The sequence below is a fragment of the Patella vulgata genome, chromosome 2 (genome assembly GCF_932274485.2).
Source record: "Patella vulgata chromosome 2, xgPatVulg1.2, whole genome shotgun sequence".
In the NCBI taxonomy this organism is placed as follows: domain Eukaryota; kingdom Metazoa; phylum Mollusca; class Gastropoda; family Patellidae; genus Patella; species Patella vulgata.
In genome coordinates this window covers 17,268-31,276 of record NC_065880.2, presented here as the reverse complement: position 1 = coordinate 31,276, position 14,009 = coordinate 17,268, and the positions used below count along the sequence as shown (strand labels likewise).

The 14,009-nt window shown below is 33.1% G+C and overlaps 1 protein-coding gene across 1 annotated transcript in view; it reads right to left on the bottom strand.

Moving 5' to 3' along the window:
* LOC126811610 (ankyrin repeat domain-containing protein 1) overlaps positions 1 to 13,491 on the bottom strand; it is a 207,289-nt gene extending 193,798 nt beyond the window's left edge. The window contains exons 1-2 of the mRNA XM_056098984.1: positions 13,351 to 13,491; positions 9,533 to 9,618 (exon numbers count right to left, since the gene is read on the bottom strand). The gene's annotated coding sequence lies outside the window, so the exon portion shown is untranslated. The remainder of the gene's footprint in view (positions 1 to 9,532; positions 9,619 to 13,350) is intronic.
* Positions 13,492 to 14,009: the final 518 nt, after the last annotated feature.

Here is a 14,009-nt window from a genome sequence, read left to right as displayed (position 1 = left end):
TTTCTAGATAATGTTCTAAAAGATGATGGGTCGTGACAGTCATTTATTGGTGAATTATTTAAACGCGAAGTCATAATGAGCCATATTGTTCACTTAATCCAACCAAAACTAACTCAAGATTTAGTTAGTCACCTCAACCATTTAGAAAATAAAATTGATGAACTTGAACAATATTCTAGACGAACATGCCTTAAATTCAGTGGTATCAGTGAGAGAGCTGGTGAAAATACAGATAATCTGATACTATAGATATTATAAATAACCATGTTTTAAACGATCGAGATGACCGTTTAACAATAAACCAAACAGGTCGTAACAAATAAAACAAAAATCTTTATTAATGAAGCCTTGACACACAGAAAATCTCAGCTGTATAAAAAAAACACGCGAACTCTTCAAACTGAAAAAATTAAAAACTGTTGGACATAGGGCAGCCGAATATATGTAAGAAATCTAGATGATGACAAGAACATATTAATTAATTGTGAAGATGACATAAATCAGTTTTATGACACGCCAAAAATGTTGAACAGCTACATCTGTAACCACAGCTCAACCGGTTAATTTACCTGATTTAATTCAATCAAGCCCCTTGTTACGACAACAGTCCTTGTTAGACCTAGGTTTATTTACTTCTACACCCAATCCTAAACCGAATGAAAATGATAAATAAGGTTGATTATAAATGAACATATGTAAATACTTAACACCAACACGTAGTGTGCGCTATGTTATTCCACAATGTAGATTAAATAAAAAATGCTGGTTGTTTACTGTTTACATTTTACCCACAAACTTTTGTAGTCCTAACTTGATTATTACTAATAAAAAATATCATTCGATTTGCCAAAATGATATGAAAATTTACAAAGCTAGGAACGAAATGATATGAAATAATGCTAAATCCTGATGAAAGTTTCACTAGCTTAAATTATTAAGTTAAACAACGTTATTCTATTCTACTAATACAATGATGATATTGTAGTTTATTAATTCAATCTATTATATGTATATTGAATATCTTAATCAATATTAGAATCAAATAAATTACACTGAAATATTCGTTCTCAACAATGAAAAGAACTCTGTTATTGAAAATATTTGTGATAAAACTTAAGTAATTTAATTTACTTATAGTACACCTTAATTCACGTGTCCCTATTACTGTAGACTTAAGTTCCATCAAAGTGCAAAAAGATTACTTAAATTACTATCTACCAGCTCTACCTCCTTGCATATATAATTATATATCCCCATGCCCACTAATACTGGTTTTTATTTACTCGCGTTTAAAACATGAAATCTCATTTCAATTATAAGAAAGTAATCTAACTGTTGTGTTTATTGTTTTGTAATATATTGTAAATTTATTTATCACCTTTCAGTAGTCCATTTATCAAACCTCTTGGAGTGTAAAATGTCACAATTTCATATTTAAAGTAACTTTTAGTTTAAAGTCATCTCTCTCTATGGATACATAAATATATAGATATAAATATATGTTTGATTGCTCCGATTTTACATGTGAACGCAAAATATTATTTAACGACATTCATGACTGAAATTAATGATATTTTGCCTCTCAAACGGAACAATCAACATACCTTGTATGTGATCTTACATCCTATCTCGTAATATGTTATAAATATTCACCTCTTGCTTATAATTAAAACTTTGCTAATTGTCGGCTGCATAGAACAAAACCCTGGTCCGTTAAATACATTAAGTTCAGATAACATTTCCATTGTTCACATCAATACATGTCTGTAGCCTATTGCCAAAATAAGATATAATTGAAGCAGAATTCTCTAACCATGATATAATATGTATTACTGAATCTCATCTAGACAACACTATTAAAGATTCATCGATTTTACTGCTCGGTTATAAAAGTCCTGTTAGATTTGATAGAAACAGGCATGGGGGTGGGGTTGCTGTCTATATTAAAAATAATCTACACTTTCAGATTAGACATAATCTCATAAACACTGATATTGAATTAATATTTATAGACATATTTAATGATCATACCAAATTCTTACTCGGTGTAATTTACAGACCTCCAAATACAAGGGTTGCCTTTTGCGATATATTTTATGATACGTTATCAAATGCATTAGACAGTGGTTCCTTTCTTGTCCTAACAGGGGATTTTAATATCAACATTTTAAGTAATTCAAGTAATTGTGCTAAATTTAAAAAACTATTACAAATATTAAATCTTGAAAATCTGATAAAAGAACCGACTAATTTCACAACGCTACCACGTTCATGTATTGATCGTTTTATTACTAATAAGAAATCACTTATAATGTTAATGCTCCTATATGCAGTACACATTCACCAATAATATTATCTTTAAATATAAAAACATAAAAACAATTAGAATACCAAAAGAACTATTAGAAATTATAAACTTGCAGATTATGAAGGTTTAAATAACGAATTATTAACTGTCGATTGGACAAATCACGTCTTTAATAATGATGATATCAATAAAGTCTATCCAAGTTTTTAGCCGTTTTAAATAAAGCATTAATACAGTATATCCCAACAAAAGTAGTAACTATACGGCCAAATGATAAGCCATTTATGAATAACGCTATACGTATACAAATTCGAAAACGAAATAGTGCACACAAATGCGCCCCCCGCCCTCCCCCAAAAAAATAATAATAATAATTCTAATCATTGGCTTTGGCTTTTATTTAGAAAAATACGAAATGAAGTAGTAACATTAATCAGGTAAGCTAAAAATAATTTTAAAGACAAATTAGAAAAAGAAATAAATATTAAAACCCTACCACCAAATAAATGGCGGAAAATAGCAAAATCTATTACAAATTTTTGATAATGAAAAGGTAACCATCTCGTCATTAGTATTGATAAGGCAAATATCTTTAACACTTATTTTGCCTCAATTTCAAAATTAAATGATGAACTTGACCTTCCAAACTTTGCCTCTCGCAGTAACAACGAATTACAGACATTTATTATAAATGAACAAGAAGTAAAAGACCAGTTACTAATTCTTAACTGCTCAAAGCCTTCTGTACTGAAAAAGTTAACTCCCCAATCACCAGCCCTCTCCAAATTTTTAAATCTTTCATTAGAACTTCAATTATTACCTGATTTTTGAAAGACTTCATATATCATTGAAGCGTATACAGGAAAGGGTGATCCGCAATACTCTGACAAATATAGACCAACTTCATTAACATGCTCATTTAATGTAAAATACTAGAGAAAATCTTATTCAAAAATCTTTATAATTTTAAAAAAGAAAATAACCTGTTATTCAACCTAACGATTCTACAAAACTTTTAGAAATCTATAGCTGCGTTCACACTAGGGGTTTAATCTGAATTGAATTCAGAATAAAGTCTTATGCCGGACATTGGCGTCACACTCAGTTCGACAAAAACCGAACTGAATCTGAATTAACGAATCCGTATATTTTTCCGAATTCAAACCGGAACAATAATTCCGAATCGGGTTATTCGCAGTCAAGATTTGAGTGTGACATGCTTGATTCAGATCAACAGTTTTATCAGAAACGATAACTTTGCGCGCATGTTGGGGTGTAGCCTAAATAGCTGTTGCCCTTCGTCACTGAAACAAATTCTACGGTAACATAACCAGCTAACGATAAGTTGTCAGCCAACGAAACATACGTCCTCAGCAGCTAAGTCCTCTGAGCAGTCAACAGGGGTTGTGGCATACCTAACCTTTAGTCAGTAATGCAAACATTTACAACACACTAAAGTCTAGTCGTTCGTTGGGGCGAAAGACAGAGTTCCCGTGTACACATTGACGTAAAAAATCCCTTGATAGTAGGCCGTAGCGCCACTGTCCTGGGAAAATGGTATATACCCGTCTTTATAAGCCCAGTCGGACCAGAACAGTAGGAAGTTTAACCCCATTTCATAACATCTCAATTATGAAATGTATCTTCGCTAGTACAGAGCCAAGAGTGAAGTACATGTACATGTACATACGTGTTAATGTATAGCCAACGCTACCAAAAGAATAATCATCCTCATTCGCATTTGATTTTGGTGCCAACGAAATCGTGCCCGGCGCTGCATGGCAAGGTGTCGAAGATGTAAGACCCGCTGATGTAGCCTTGATTGCCTCAGGAAATTACACATAAGCAACATAAGATCACCAATACGAATGTTTGGTGCATCCATCTTGGATATGAATGACCTTCACGGCGCATTCAGGGTGGCGCTTTTCATTCTGAATTCAATCCGAATAAACTGTAATGTGACGCACCGCTTTTAAACCGGGAAAACCCAATCCGAATTCCGGAGGCCGGTTTCCGGAATTCGCATTCAATGCGCATGCAGTGTGAACGCAGCTAATGATGTTATGATACGTAATCTTGATAAAGGAAAGCAAATTCGATTTATAGTTTGTGATGTATCAAAAGCGTTTGATAAAGTTTGGCATGAAGGTTTATTGACTAAATTGAAACAATGTGGAATTAGTAAAAAAAATATTTAAATGAATTGAACACTATTTAAGGAATAGATAAAAATGCGTAGTTTTAGCAGGTTTTAAATCAAATTATTTGCATACTAATTCTGAAGTCCCCCAAGGAAGTGTATTGGGTCCTTATTTTTTTTTGATTTACTTAAATGATATCTCCGACAATAACATACGACTATTTGCTGATGATACTTCACTTTTTACAATTATTCATAATGATCCTTACTAAAGACATGCCTCATCGTGGGCTAAACAGTGGTGTGTAACTTTTAACCCCAATAAAACTAAAAATATTACTTTTACTTGAAAAAAATACATAAAAGTTGAAAACGTAAGTACTCATTGTCATTTTGGATTAACATTTTAATCAAATGCACTATGGTCAAAACACATTTCAAATATATACCAGAAAGCTTGTGGTCGACTAAACATTTTGCGCATACTGAAATAGAAAATTAATAGAATTTCACTTAATAAAATTTATCTTGCTGTTATTCGCCCGATTTAAGAATATGCTGATATTGTATGGGATAACTGTTCAAAGAAGGATTCTGATCTATTGGAAAGTGTTCAAACTGAAGCAGGTAGAATAATAACTGGCCTTAGAAGAAATTCATCTAAAAACAATTTATTCAAAGAGCGTGGGTATGAATCGCTGTCTAATCGTAGAATAAAACAAAAATTGATTTACTTATTATATAAAATAAAGAACAACCTAGGCCCAACTTATCTGACTGAAATTTTTAAATTTATAGTCTTCGTAATGAAAGTCAGAACCTCAATCCACCATTTTGTAAAACCAACACGTATTCTAATAGTTTCTTTCCCTGCACAATTAAACTTTGGAACAATTTACTGGTAAACATTAAAACCTCACAAACTTTAAGAACATTTAAATCGGGCCTTTCACGTGTATACCCATTACTTACACCACCATTATATTATAATACTGGAAATAGGAAAGAAAATATTATCTATTGACAATTAAGAAATAAAGCTAGTAATTTAAATAACCATTTATTCTACCATTTTATTATTAAAACAAAGGTGTGCCCTAGATGTAATTCTACAGACAAAGATAATTACCATTAATACAATTAACTAGAATAGTATTGACGTAAAACGGTGCCTGTACGGAACAATTACACAAAAATAGAAATTGTCCCGCCCTAATAGCGGACGCATTATACTTCTATATAGGAGGGAGGGGGGGTGATTTATTTTCAGACATCATAAGGTAACATCATGGCCTCCTTAGGATTTAGGATTTTAATATATGAACTGATACGTTGCTGTTAATTTTTGAACAAAATGGCCTCATTCCTTTTCCAATCTATTTATCACTAAATGTCATGGATTCAAACTCTGTCATCTAAATATCAACAAATTTTACAGTAAATTCGATGAAGTAAATGATTTTATTCTTTGTGAATCTAATTAAATTGATATTTTAGGTATAACTGAAACATTTTTACACTCAAAGATTACTCGCGCATATATAAATATTTCTAATTTTGAAATAATTCGAAAAGATGGATGCAATAAAATTGGTGGAGGATTAATTATGTATGTATCACCGAATAGTGATACTAAATTCTACTTCTTTTTCAAATTTTATTTTAAGGATATACAGAATTTATTTCTTAAAGTATATAGACAATATAGCTAATAGTATGGTTATCATTTGGTCTTTCTTTACTTTTAGATTAATATTTTGATTTAAAGTCTATAAAAAGTAATTGCCTAAAAGCATGATTGGCTTTGACTGTTTTATAATCTTTGGATGCCAGTAGGCTTATTAAGAGAAACCTTGAGCAAAGATTTATACAGTTAACAATGCAGTCTGATCAATGCCAATCAAGTGTCAATGCTTTTTAATTCTTTATGGCTTAAAGCTTATTAGATCCTATAAATTATATTTCACTATGAAACTTTCAACCAATGAAATTTATATATTTAATTAACTTCTTTTCATTTGATGTGTTACAATATTTTTATCTTTAATTTGATTTGTTGAAATCATTGTCCTTTTGTCTGTATACAAATTAGTTACTTTAAAAGACCTCTACACACAGACAAGAGGGCAGATGAAATTAGAGACACACAGACAAGGAGATCGAATGCCTTGTATATAATTTGTAAATAATGTATTTTTAAAACTGTATATAAAGTAATATTGAAATGAATTTGGAATTGGACTTTTAATGAACAGTGACCGCCTTCACCAGAATACTTCTCCAGTAACGAGCTATACACCCCCAATCCTAGCTCTTCCATATGTATGAAATATTACATATGTACATATGTATCACCTGGGTGCATATTCGAACGCAGAATAGCCCCGAAAAACGCCGGTGATATAAGTAAAGTCTAGCATCATATTTAAGAGGCGGCTAGATTTTGGGGGAATTGAAACAATATGGATCGAAATTACACACAAATATAGAAAATCATTTTTATTATTCTTGGTTTACCAACCTCCTGCCTCCAATCTAAACTGGTATAACATTTTTGAAAGCCAGTTAAATATTGTTAACAGTTCAAATATACCATTATATATTATGGGTGACATTAATATGGATTTTAAACTGAACATTCCTAAACAATGGTTTGAAATTTTAACGATAAACAATTTACCTAACTTGTTAATTCTCCAGCAAGTTGTACTCAGAATAGTCAAACAATAATAGATCATCTATACAAACTCCCTCGATACGGTTATAGAATGAAATATTTCAGTTTAAGGTCTTAGTGATCATTATTCAGTAATTTTTGTCATAGGAAATGATGAAAACATCAAGCGGCATTGCCATCTTGAAATCGAATATAGAAATTTCAAACAGTTCAATATATTATATGCATTTTTAAATGACCTTTCTCTCCAAAGCTTTTCAGATATTAAAACTATAGATAATCCAAATATGGCATTGGAAGTATGGTATAAATCATTTAATACTATTCTTAATCTGCATGCACCAAATATGGCATTGGAAGTATGGTATAAATCATTGGAAGTATGGTATAAATCATTTAACACTATTCTTAATCTGCCTGCACCAATTTGTCGTAAAATCTAAACGTCTTGTGTTATTAAACACTCTTCATTTCTCGACAACGTCCGGGAAAACAAGGCCTTGTCTAAAAACTAAACCCCTTTCAAATCTAAAACATCCCGAGAAACTGGACGGTCGTAAAGTAGACGATAAATGTCAAAACTAAACGGTGTTTCTAAATCTACACGGTAGCACAAACTGGGCGGTTTTTGATGAATCTTGACGGCATTTAACACATTGTTGACGTGCATTAGATTCTAGATGATAAGGGTAGTTTCTTACCTTTTTTCGTAAAATCTGGATGATACCCGGTCCCTAGTGTAAACTAGAGGTCCAGTATAAACTTCAAAAGCGTGCGGCAAGGAGGATTTTGGATGAAAAACCTGATTCACATTCGGCACCTTTGTTGAATCTCTAAATCTACCAACGCATTTAATACAACCAAGGAATGCTCACCTTCAAAATTCTAAGAGGCAAATTACCACCATATTTATGTAACACATTCTGTGAAAATTCTAAATTGACCGAAACTACCATGACTTTGAGATCAGAAAGTCAACTTAAATTAATTAGCAATTCCAAAAAGTAAGAAAAAGGCAATGACAAAAACATTTCAATATACCGCCTCTGTATTCTGGCATTCACTACCTCAAACTGTGAAACATGCGTCTTCAAGTTTTATCTTCAAAAAGCGAGTTAGTAAAACATGTTAAATCTTTGAACCCTTTATACAGTCTTTCCGAGACTGTAGAAGTTACTAGAAGGGCTGAGTGAATGATGTAACATCAATGATGACAATCAAGTCAATGTAGAGATATTTTAATATTCATACAATACAAATACATGTACTTTATCTTTATGAAGAGTTAGTGGGTTTGTTTTTACAGGATTCTATATCTGTATTCTATACTGTCCTTGCCTGTAAAAACTCGTTTTCCCTTTTACTCTTCCCATATAAAACTGTCAAACTGTGGCTTCACCAGCAAGCTTGCTTTACTTTTTTACAAGCGGAAATGAAACAATAATAAGGCAAGACAAATCGATAAGTGATGCCAATGTAGGCGGAGTCTATACTACCCGATAAAATGAGTAATATGATAAGCAGGCCACTACACCCTTGTTATATATATATATATATATATATATAAATATTATAATCCAAATAGTGTGCATAGGCTAAACACAGAGTGCTCGATGAATAAATCCAGAGCGAATATAAATAATTAAAAATATGAAATCTGTAAGTTCTATACTTAAAGTTTCATGCGGTACTCCCACACTTATCAGAAGAAAAATACAAAAAAAAAAAAAATTTTTTGTATTGTACCGCATGAAACTTTAAGTAAAGAACTTACAGATTTCATATTTTTAATTATTTATATATATATATATATATATATATATATATATATATATATATATATATATATATAATTACTTTTCTTTCCTGTTTGTTTGATATTTCTGTAATATAAGCTTATATAATATGATATATATTCACTTTGTAAATATTATTACTGTGTAGTTGCTAGTTTTATAGGGTAGGAAGGACATGTCTAAATATGTTCCCTCAGAAAATAAAGTCATTATTATTATTATTATTATTGTGTGTTTCAAACACAATGTTATCTGTCCCTAGTCGTGTGGGTGGAGGATTTTGGGAAATGCTCTTATATCTGAGGGAGCGGGAAATGTCTTATCCGTGAAATAGTCTAGGGTGGGGGATTGGGGAAGAGGCGCTTATATGTGAGGGAGGGGTTTTATTTACGTGGAATAGTCTAGGGTGGGGGGTTGGGGAAAGGCTCTTATATGTGAGGGAGGGGTTTTATACGTTGAATAGTCTAGGATGAGGGATTGGGGGAAGGGGTCTTATATGTGACGGAGGGGAGGGGTCTTATGCGTGAAATAGTCTAACGCCTCTCTTCAACTAAATGATGTATAAAAGTGATAAACATGTACAATTCATAAAAGTAACAAAAACTTACATTTCAGGTGGTGGTAGACTGTTTAATTGATGGACTTGTGGCTTTCAATATACGTAGTGTTAAACTTCTAGGATCAAGTAATATGTCTGTAATAAAGTTTGCTGTTTGTTACTATAATAATATGCTCTGACGTGTCCTTTTATATGAAAACTCCGTTATAAAAGTTTATTGAATAGTTACATGTATTTATGAATCACTCAATAATAGTTATTTCTATACATGACTTATATACACAATCAGATTTATAGGACAAATACAATAGGGTTATAATACATGTGGTTATCGAAATATAAAACTTTCATTTATTCGACGTCGGTATAATTTTTTTTTGTCCAATCCCCTTTGGACTACAGGACTTGGACGATTGGCAGCAAGTAATTAAAGTTTACAGCCATCAACTAAATATAAAAATACGATTTTACACCTGAACGGGGCACCATTTTATTATTAGCGCAGACCACTGGTCAAGGACAACGCACACACCCCACCCCCCTTTACAATCCCTTCCATCTATATGGGTTTTACTGCGAGAACTTCGCTTTTCTACAAAGTAAGCGGATTCTTTTTCCCTACTTTTATTTAAAATTCTATCGGTATTGAATTCTAGCCAATGAATCAGCTAGACCTCCAATTTTAATTTACATTTATTATGAGAAAGAAGAAGATGGCCCGTCCTCTCTTCTTACGACAGAGAATTTTAATGTCATTTTTCAAAGAATGGTTTTATGTTTTTACGATTGTATTTTAATACGTCGCCATGGTAATGATCTATATTCAAACAACCTGTCAATAACATCATATATAATATATAAAATATAGCTTAGAGAAAATTATATATCAACAAACGGGCTAGAAACAAGTGAAGTAAAATGTTCTATCAACGAGACAAAGTCTAAGTCAGTATTCTCATGTCATTGTGTGTGTGTGTGTGGGGGGGGGGGGGTCCGCGGTAGCTCAGTGAGTAAGACATTGGCTTGCTAACCTGAAGGTCTATGTTCGATCGGGGAATGCTCACTAGTCCGCAGGTTCATTACTCCACCGATATATATTATTAGGGTAAGGATTAAGTAAGGGTTGGGGATCATTAGTCCACCGATATATATTATTAGGGTAAGGATTAAGTAATAGTTGGGGATCATTAGTCCACCGATATATATTATTAGGGTAAGGATTAAGTAATAGTTGGGGATCATTAGTCCACCGATATATATTATTTGGGTTCGGTTAGGATTAGGTTTATTGATAACCATATTTATAGATTTCTTATAGCGGCGGACTAGTGCACCCGCAGACTAGTGAACCCCTCTCCTTCGATCATGGTACAAATACATCGATATTGTCCTGAGTGGTTCACACTTGTTAGTGGTGTAAATAATAATAAATAATAATAACATTTATATAGCGCTATTCCACACTGTGTAGTATGCTCATAGCGCTCAAGTCAATTCTGCAAAGTCTGAACAATATACTGTGTCATCTCATTACATATAGCGACGGAACAGATGTGTCTTCAGTGATGATTTAAAACTTGCTAGGGACGGACACTGTTTTAAGGAAGTTGGGAGTTTATTCCAATGGAAAGCAGCTTGATATGAAAATGTTCTTGCTCCAAAAGTTTTTAAATTGTATGTTGGTAATTTTAGTTGACAAGTGTTACTAGATCGAAGGTTTTTGACTGGTAAATGTTCGTTAACAAGTTCTTGAAGATAAACAGGTGCAGTCTTATAAACAGCTTGATAAGTTAGGCACAACAATTTGAATTCTATACGTTCATTAATACGAAGCCAATGAAGAGAGGATAAAACTGGAGATATGTGGTCACGGACTTTGGTTCTTGAGACTAGTCTGGCTGCTGAGTTTTGTATACGTTGGAGGCGTTTTGTTTGCTCATTGGTAATCCCAGATAACACACTGTTGCAATAGTCGAGGCGAGAGAGGATAAGACATCGGACGAGGGTAGCTGCAGCATCTGATGTTATAAAATGACGTATTGAGCCAATATTCCGAAGGTGGTAGTGACATGTTTTACACAGAAAACTGATGTGGTTTTCCATAGACAAATTCGTATCCATAATAACACCGAGGTTTTTGACGTATTTTGATGGATTGATGTAAGATTGTTCAATTTTTAAATGGGTTATGTCGCTCTTATGTAGTCTGCGTGTAGGGGCGATCAATAACAGTTCTGTTTTGTCCGAATTTAGTTTAAGCATATTGTTTGTCATCCAGCTTTTTACATCTGTCACACATGTTTCAATTTTTTCACAACAAGATAGTTGACTATTTTGTTCAGGGAGGAAAAAGTCCATGATCTGAGAGTCATCAGCATAAAAGTGGTGATTTAGATCCTTTTTAATGAGAAGATTGCTGAGTGACTTTGTGTACATACAGAAAATAATTGGTCCCAATACTGATCCCTGTGGTACACCACATGTAAGATCGACTGTGTTAGAAAAGGAGCTGTTAACCATAACTGCCTGTGTTCTACCTATTAAATATGATGAAAACCAGTTTAACACAAGGCCATTGATACCATACTCGGATTCCAGTCTGTTGAGTATTCTGCTATGATCCAGCGTATCAAAGGCAGCAGATAGATCAAGCAAAACGAGCATAGCGATGGAACCTTGGTCAACTCCACTTCGGATCGTATTGAAAACGTGGTTTAGAGCAGTTTCGGTACTGTGGTTGTTTCTGTAAGCTGACTGGTACTCGTACATTAAACTGTGATTTTGCATATGTTCCAACAGTTGTATTTTGACAACTTTTTCTAAGATTTTGGAGATAAATGGAAGGTTCGAAACAGGGCGATAATTTTTTAATACTTCCGACTCGAGAGATGGTTTCTTAAGTAAGGGCTTGATCAAAGCATGCTTGAATGGCTGTGGCACAAAACCAGAGTTTAAGCTGTTATTAATGATGGCTGTCAGGATAGGTAATAAAACATCCAATATTTTTAGCATAAAGCTGGTTGGAATTGGGTCTAAAACACAAGACGTTGGTTTTGAAGATAAAATAATTTTCTTTAGTTCATCTTCAGTCACTTCCTTGAATGATGTGAATGGTTTACCTTGAAAAGTGTTGACTTGTTGATTTTCATCTGTTTCTGGTATTAGTGCAGATCTGATTTTGTTAATTTTATCAGTAAAATACTCACAAAATTTGTTGGCTACATCAGATTCTTCACCTCGAGGCAGAATGACATCCTGTGATTTCCCCAAAAGTTTGTTGAGAGTTGAGAAAAGAACTCTTGGATTCTGTTGGTTGTTATTAATAATAGTGTTGATGTGATCAGATTTAGCGTTCTTGATCATTAAATTTACGGAATTACGAGCTGAATTTAGTATTTGTCTATCGATTTCAAGTTTTGATTTTCTCCACTTACGTTCTAAACTATGGCGCTTGTTTCTTGCTTCTAAAATATCGGGTGAAAACCAGGAAGTGTAGAGTGGAGGGCACTTGCAAAGGGCAAGGTATAGTCATTCAGATTGGAATAGACACAGAGGTCCCATGTACACATTTGTGTGCACGTAAAAGAACCCATGACTTGGAATTTGAAATAAGAGTAGGTCTTGCGCCGATCCTGGGCGAAATTTCCCCTCATAGCACACTGTTTGGCGCATGCAAGTGTTCATTAGCCCAATAGAAGCAAAACAGCAGGACGTTAAACCCCATTCACATGTGTTAAATATATTGATGTCAACTGTGAACTGTTCATGGATAATACATCAGATTGAAACTTATCTATGCTTACATCATTGTGTGGCGTATGATCTTTTCAAATAGAATCATTTTTCATTGTTTTTGTCGTGACTTACCATCAAAGTTCACCAATATTTCATTCCATAAAGGTTTTGTCATTTTGATGAACATGTATTCAGCATTTAACCCAATTTCATTTCATTTACAATTTATTTTGAATCGGGAATTCCCGGGGATTATAGTTCACTGTAAATTGCACGACCTGAAAATCCCAGAGAATATAAAGGCGTAATAAATATGGCAACGTAATACTAAAAGCGAGCTATTTTAGTTATATGGTTAACGTTTTATTGTGGCTAATAAAACCAGTATTTACGGCTAATTGTTTTAACCAGTATCTGTTCTAATTTGTTAATTACGGTTTACTGATACTGTTTTAACCTGTATATTACGACTAATTGTTTGGGGTTTTTTGTAAACAGTATTTTATTTCATTTGAAAATGGATTGGAGAACAGGCTGGGCCTATGTTGACTCCTCCCCAGAATTTACAAAAATAAGTTTAATTTATGTACATCAAGAACATATAAACATACAAAATATAAAATTATTTGAGATTTAAATATAAACTACACATTTATACATATATACAGTTTTCCGTTCCGTTACTGGCTGTTTCGTACTTAGTTCATTCGTACCTCACTTCGTACCTCAAATTGATTTGTACCTTTTCCTATGTTGTTGAAATCAGTTGAAAGAAATTGAATATGCCGAAC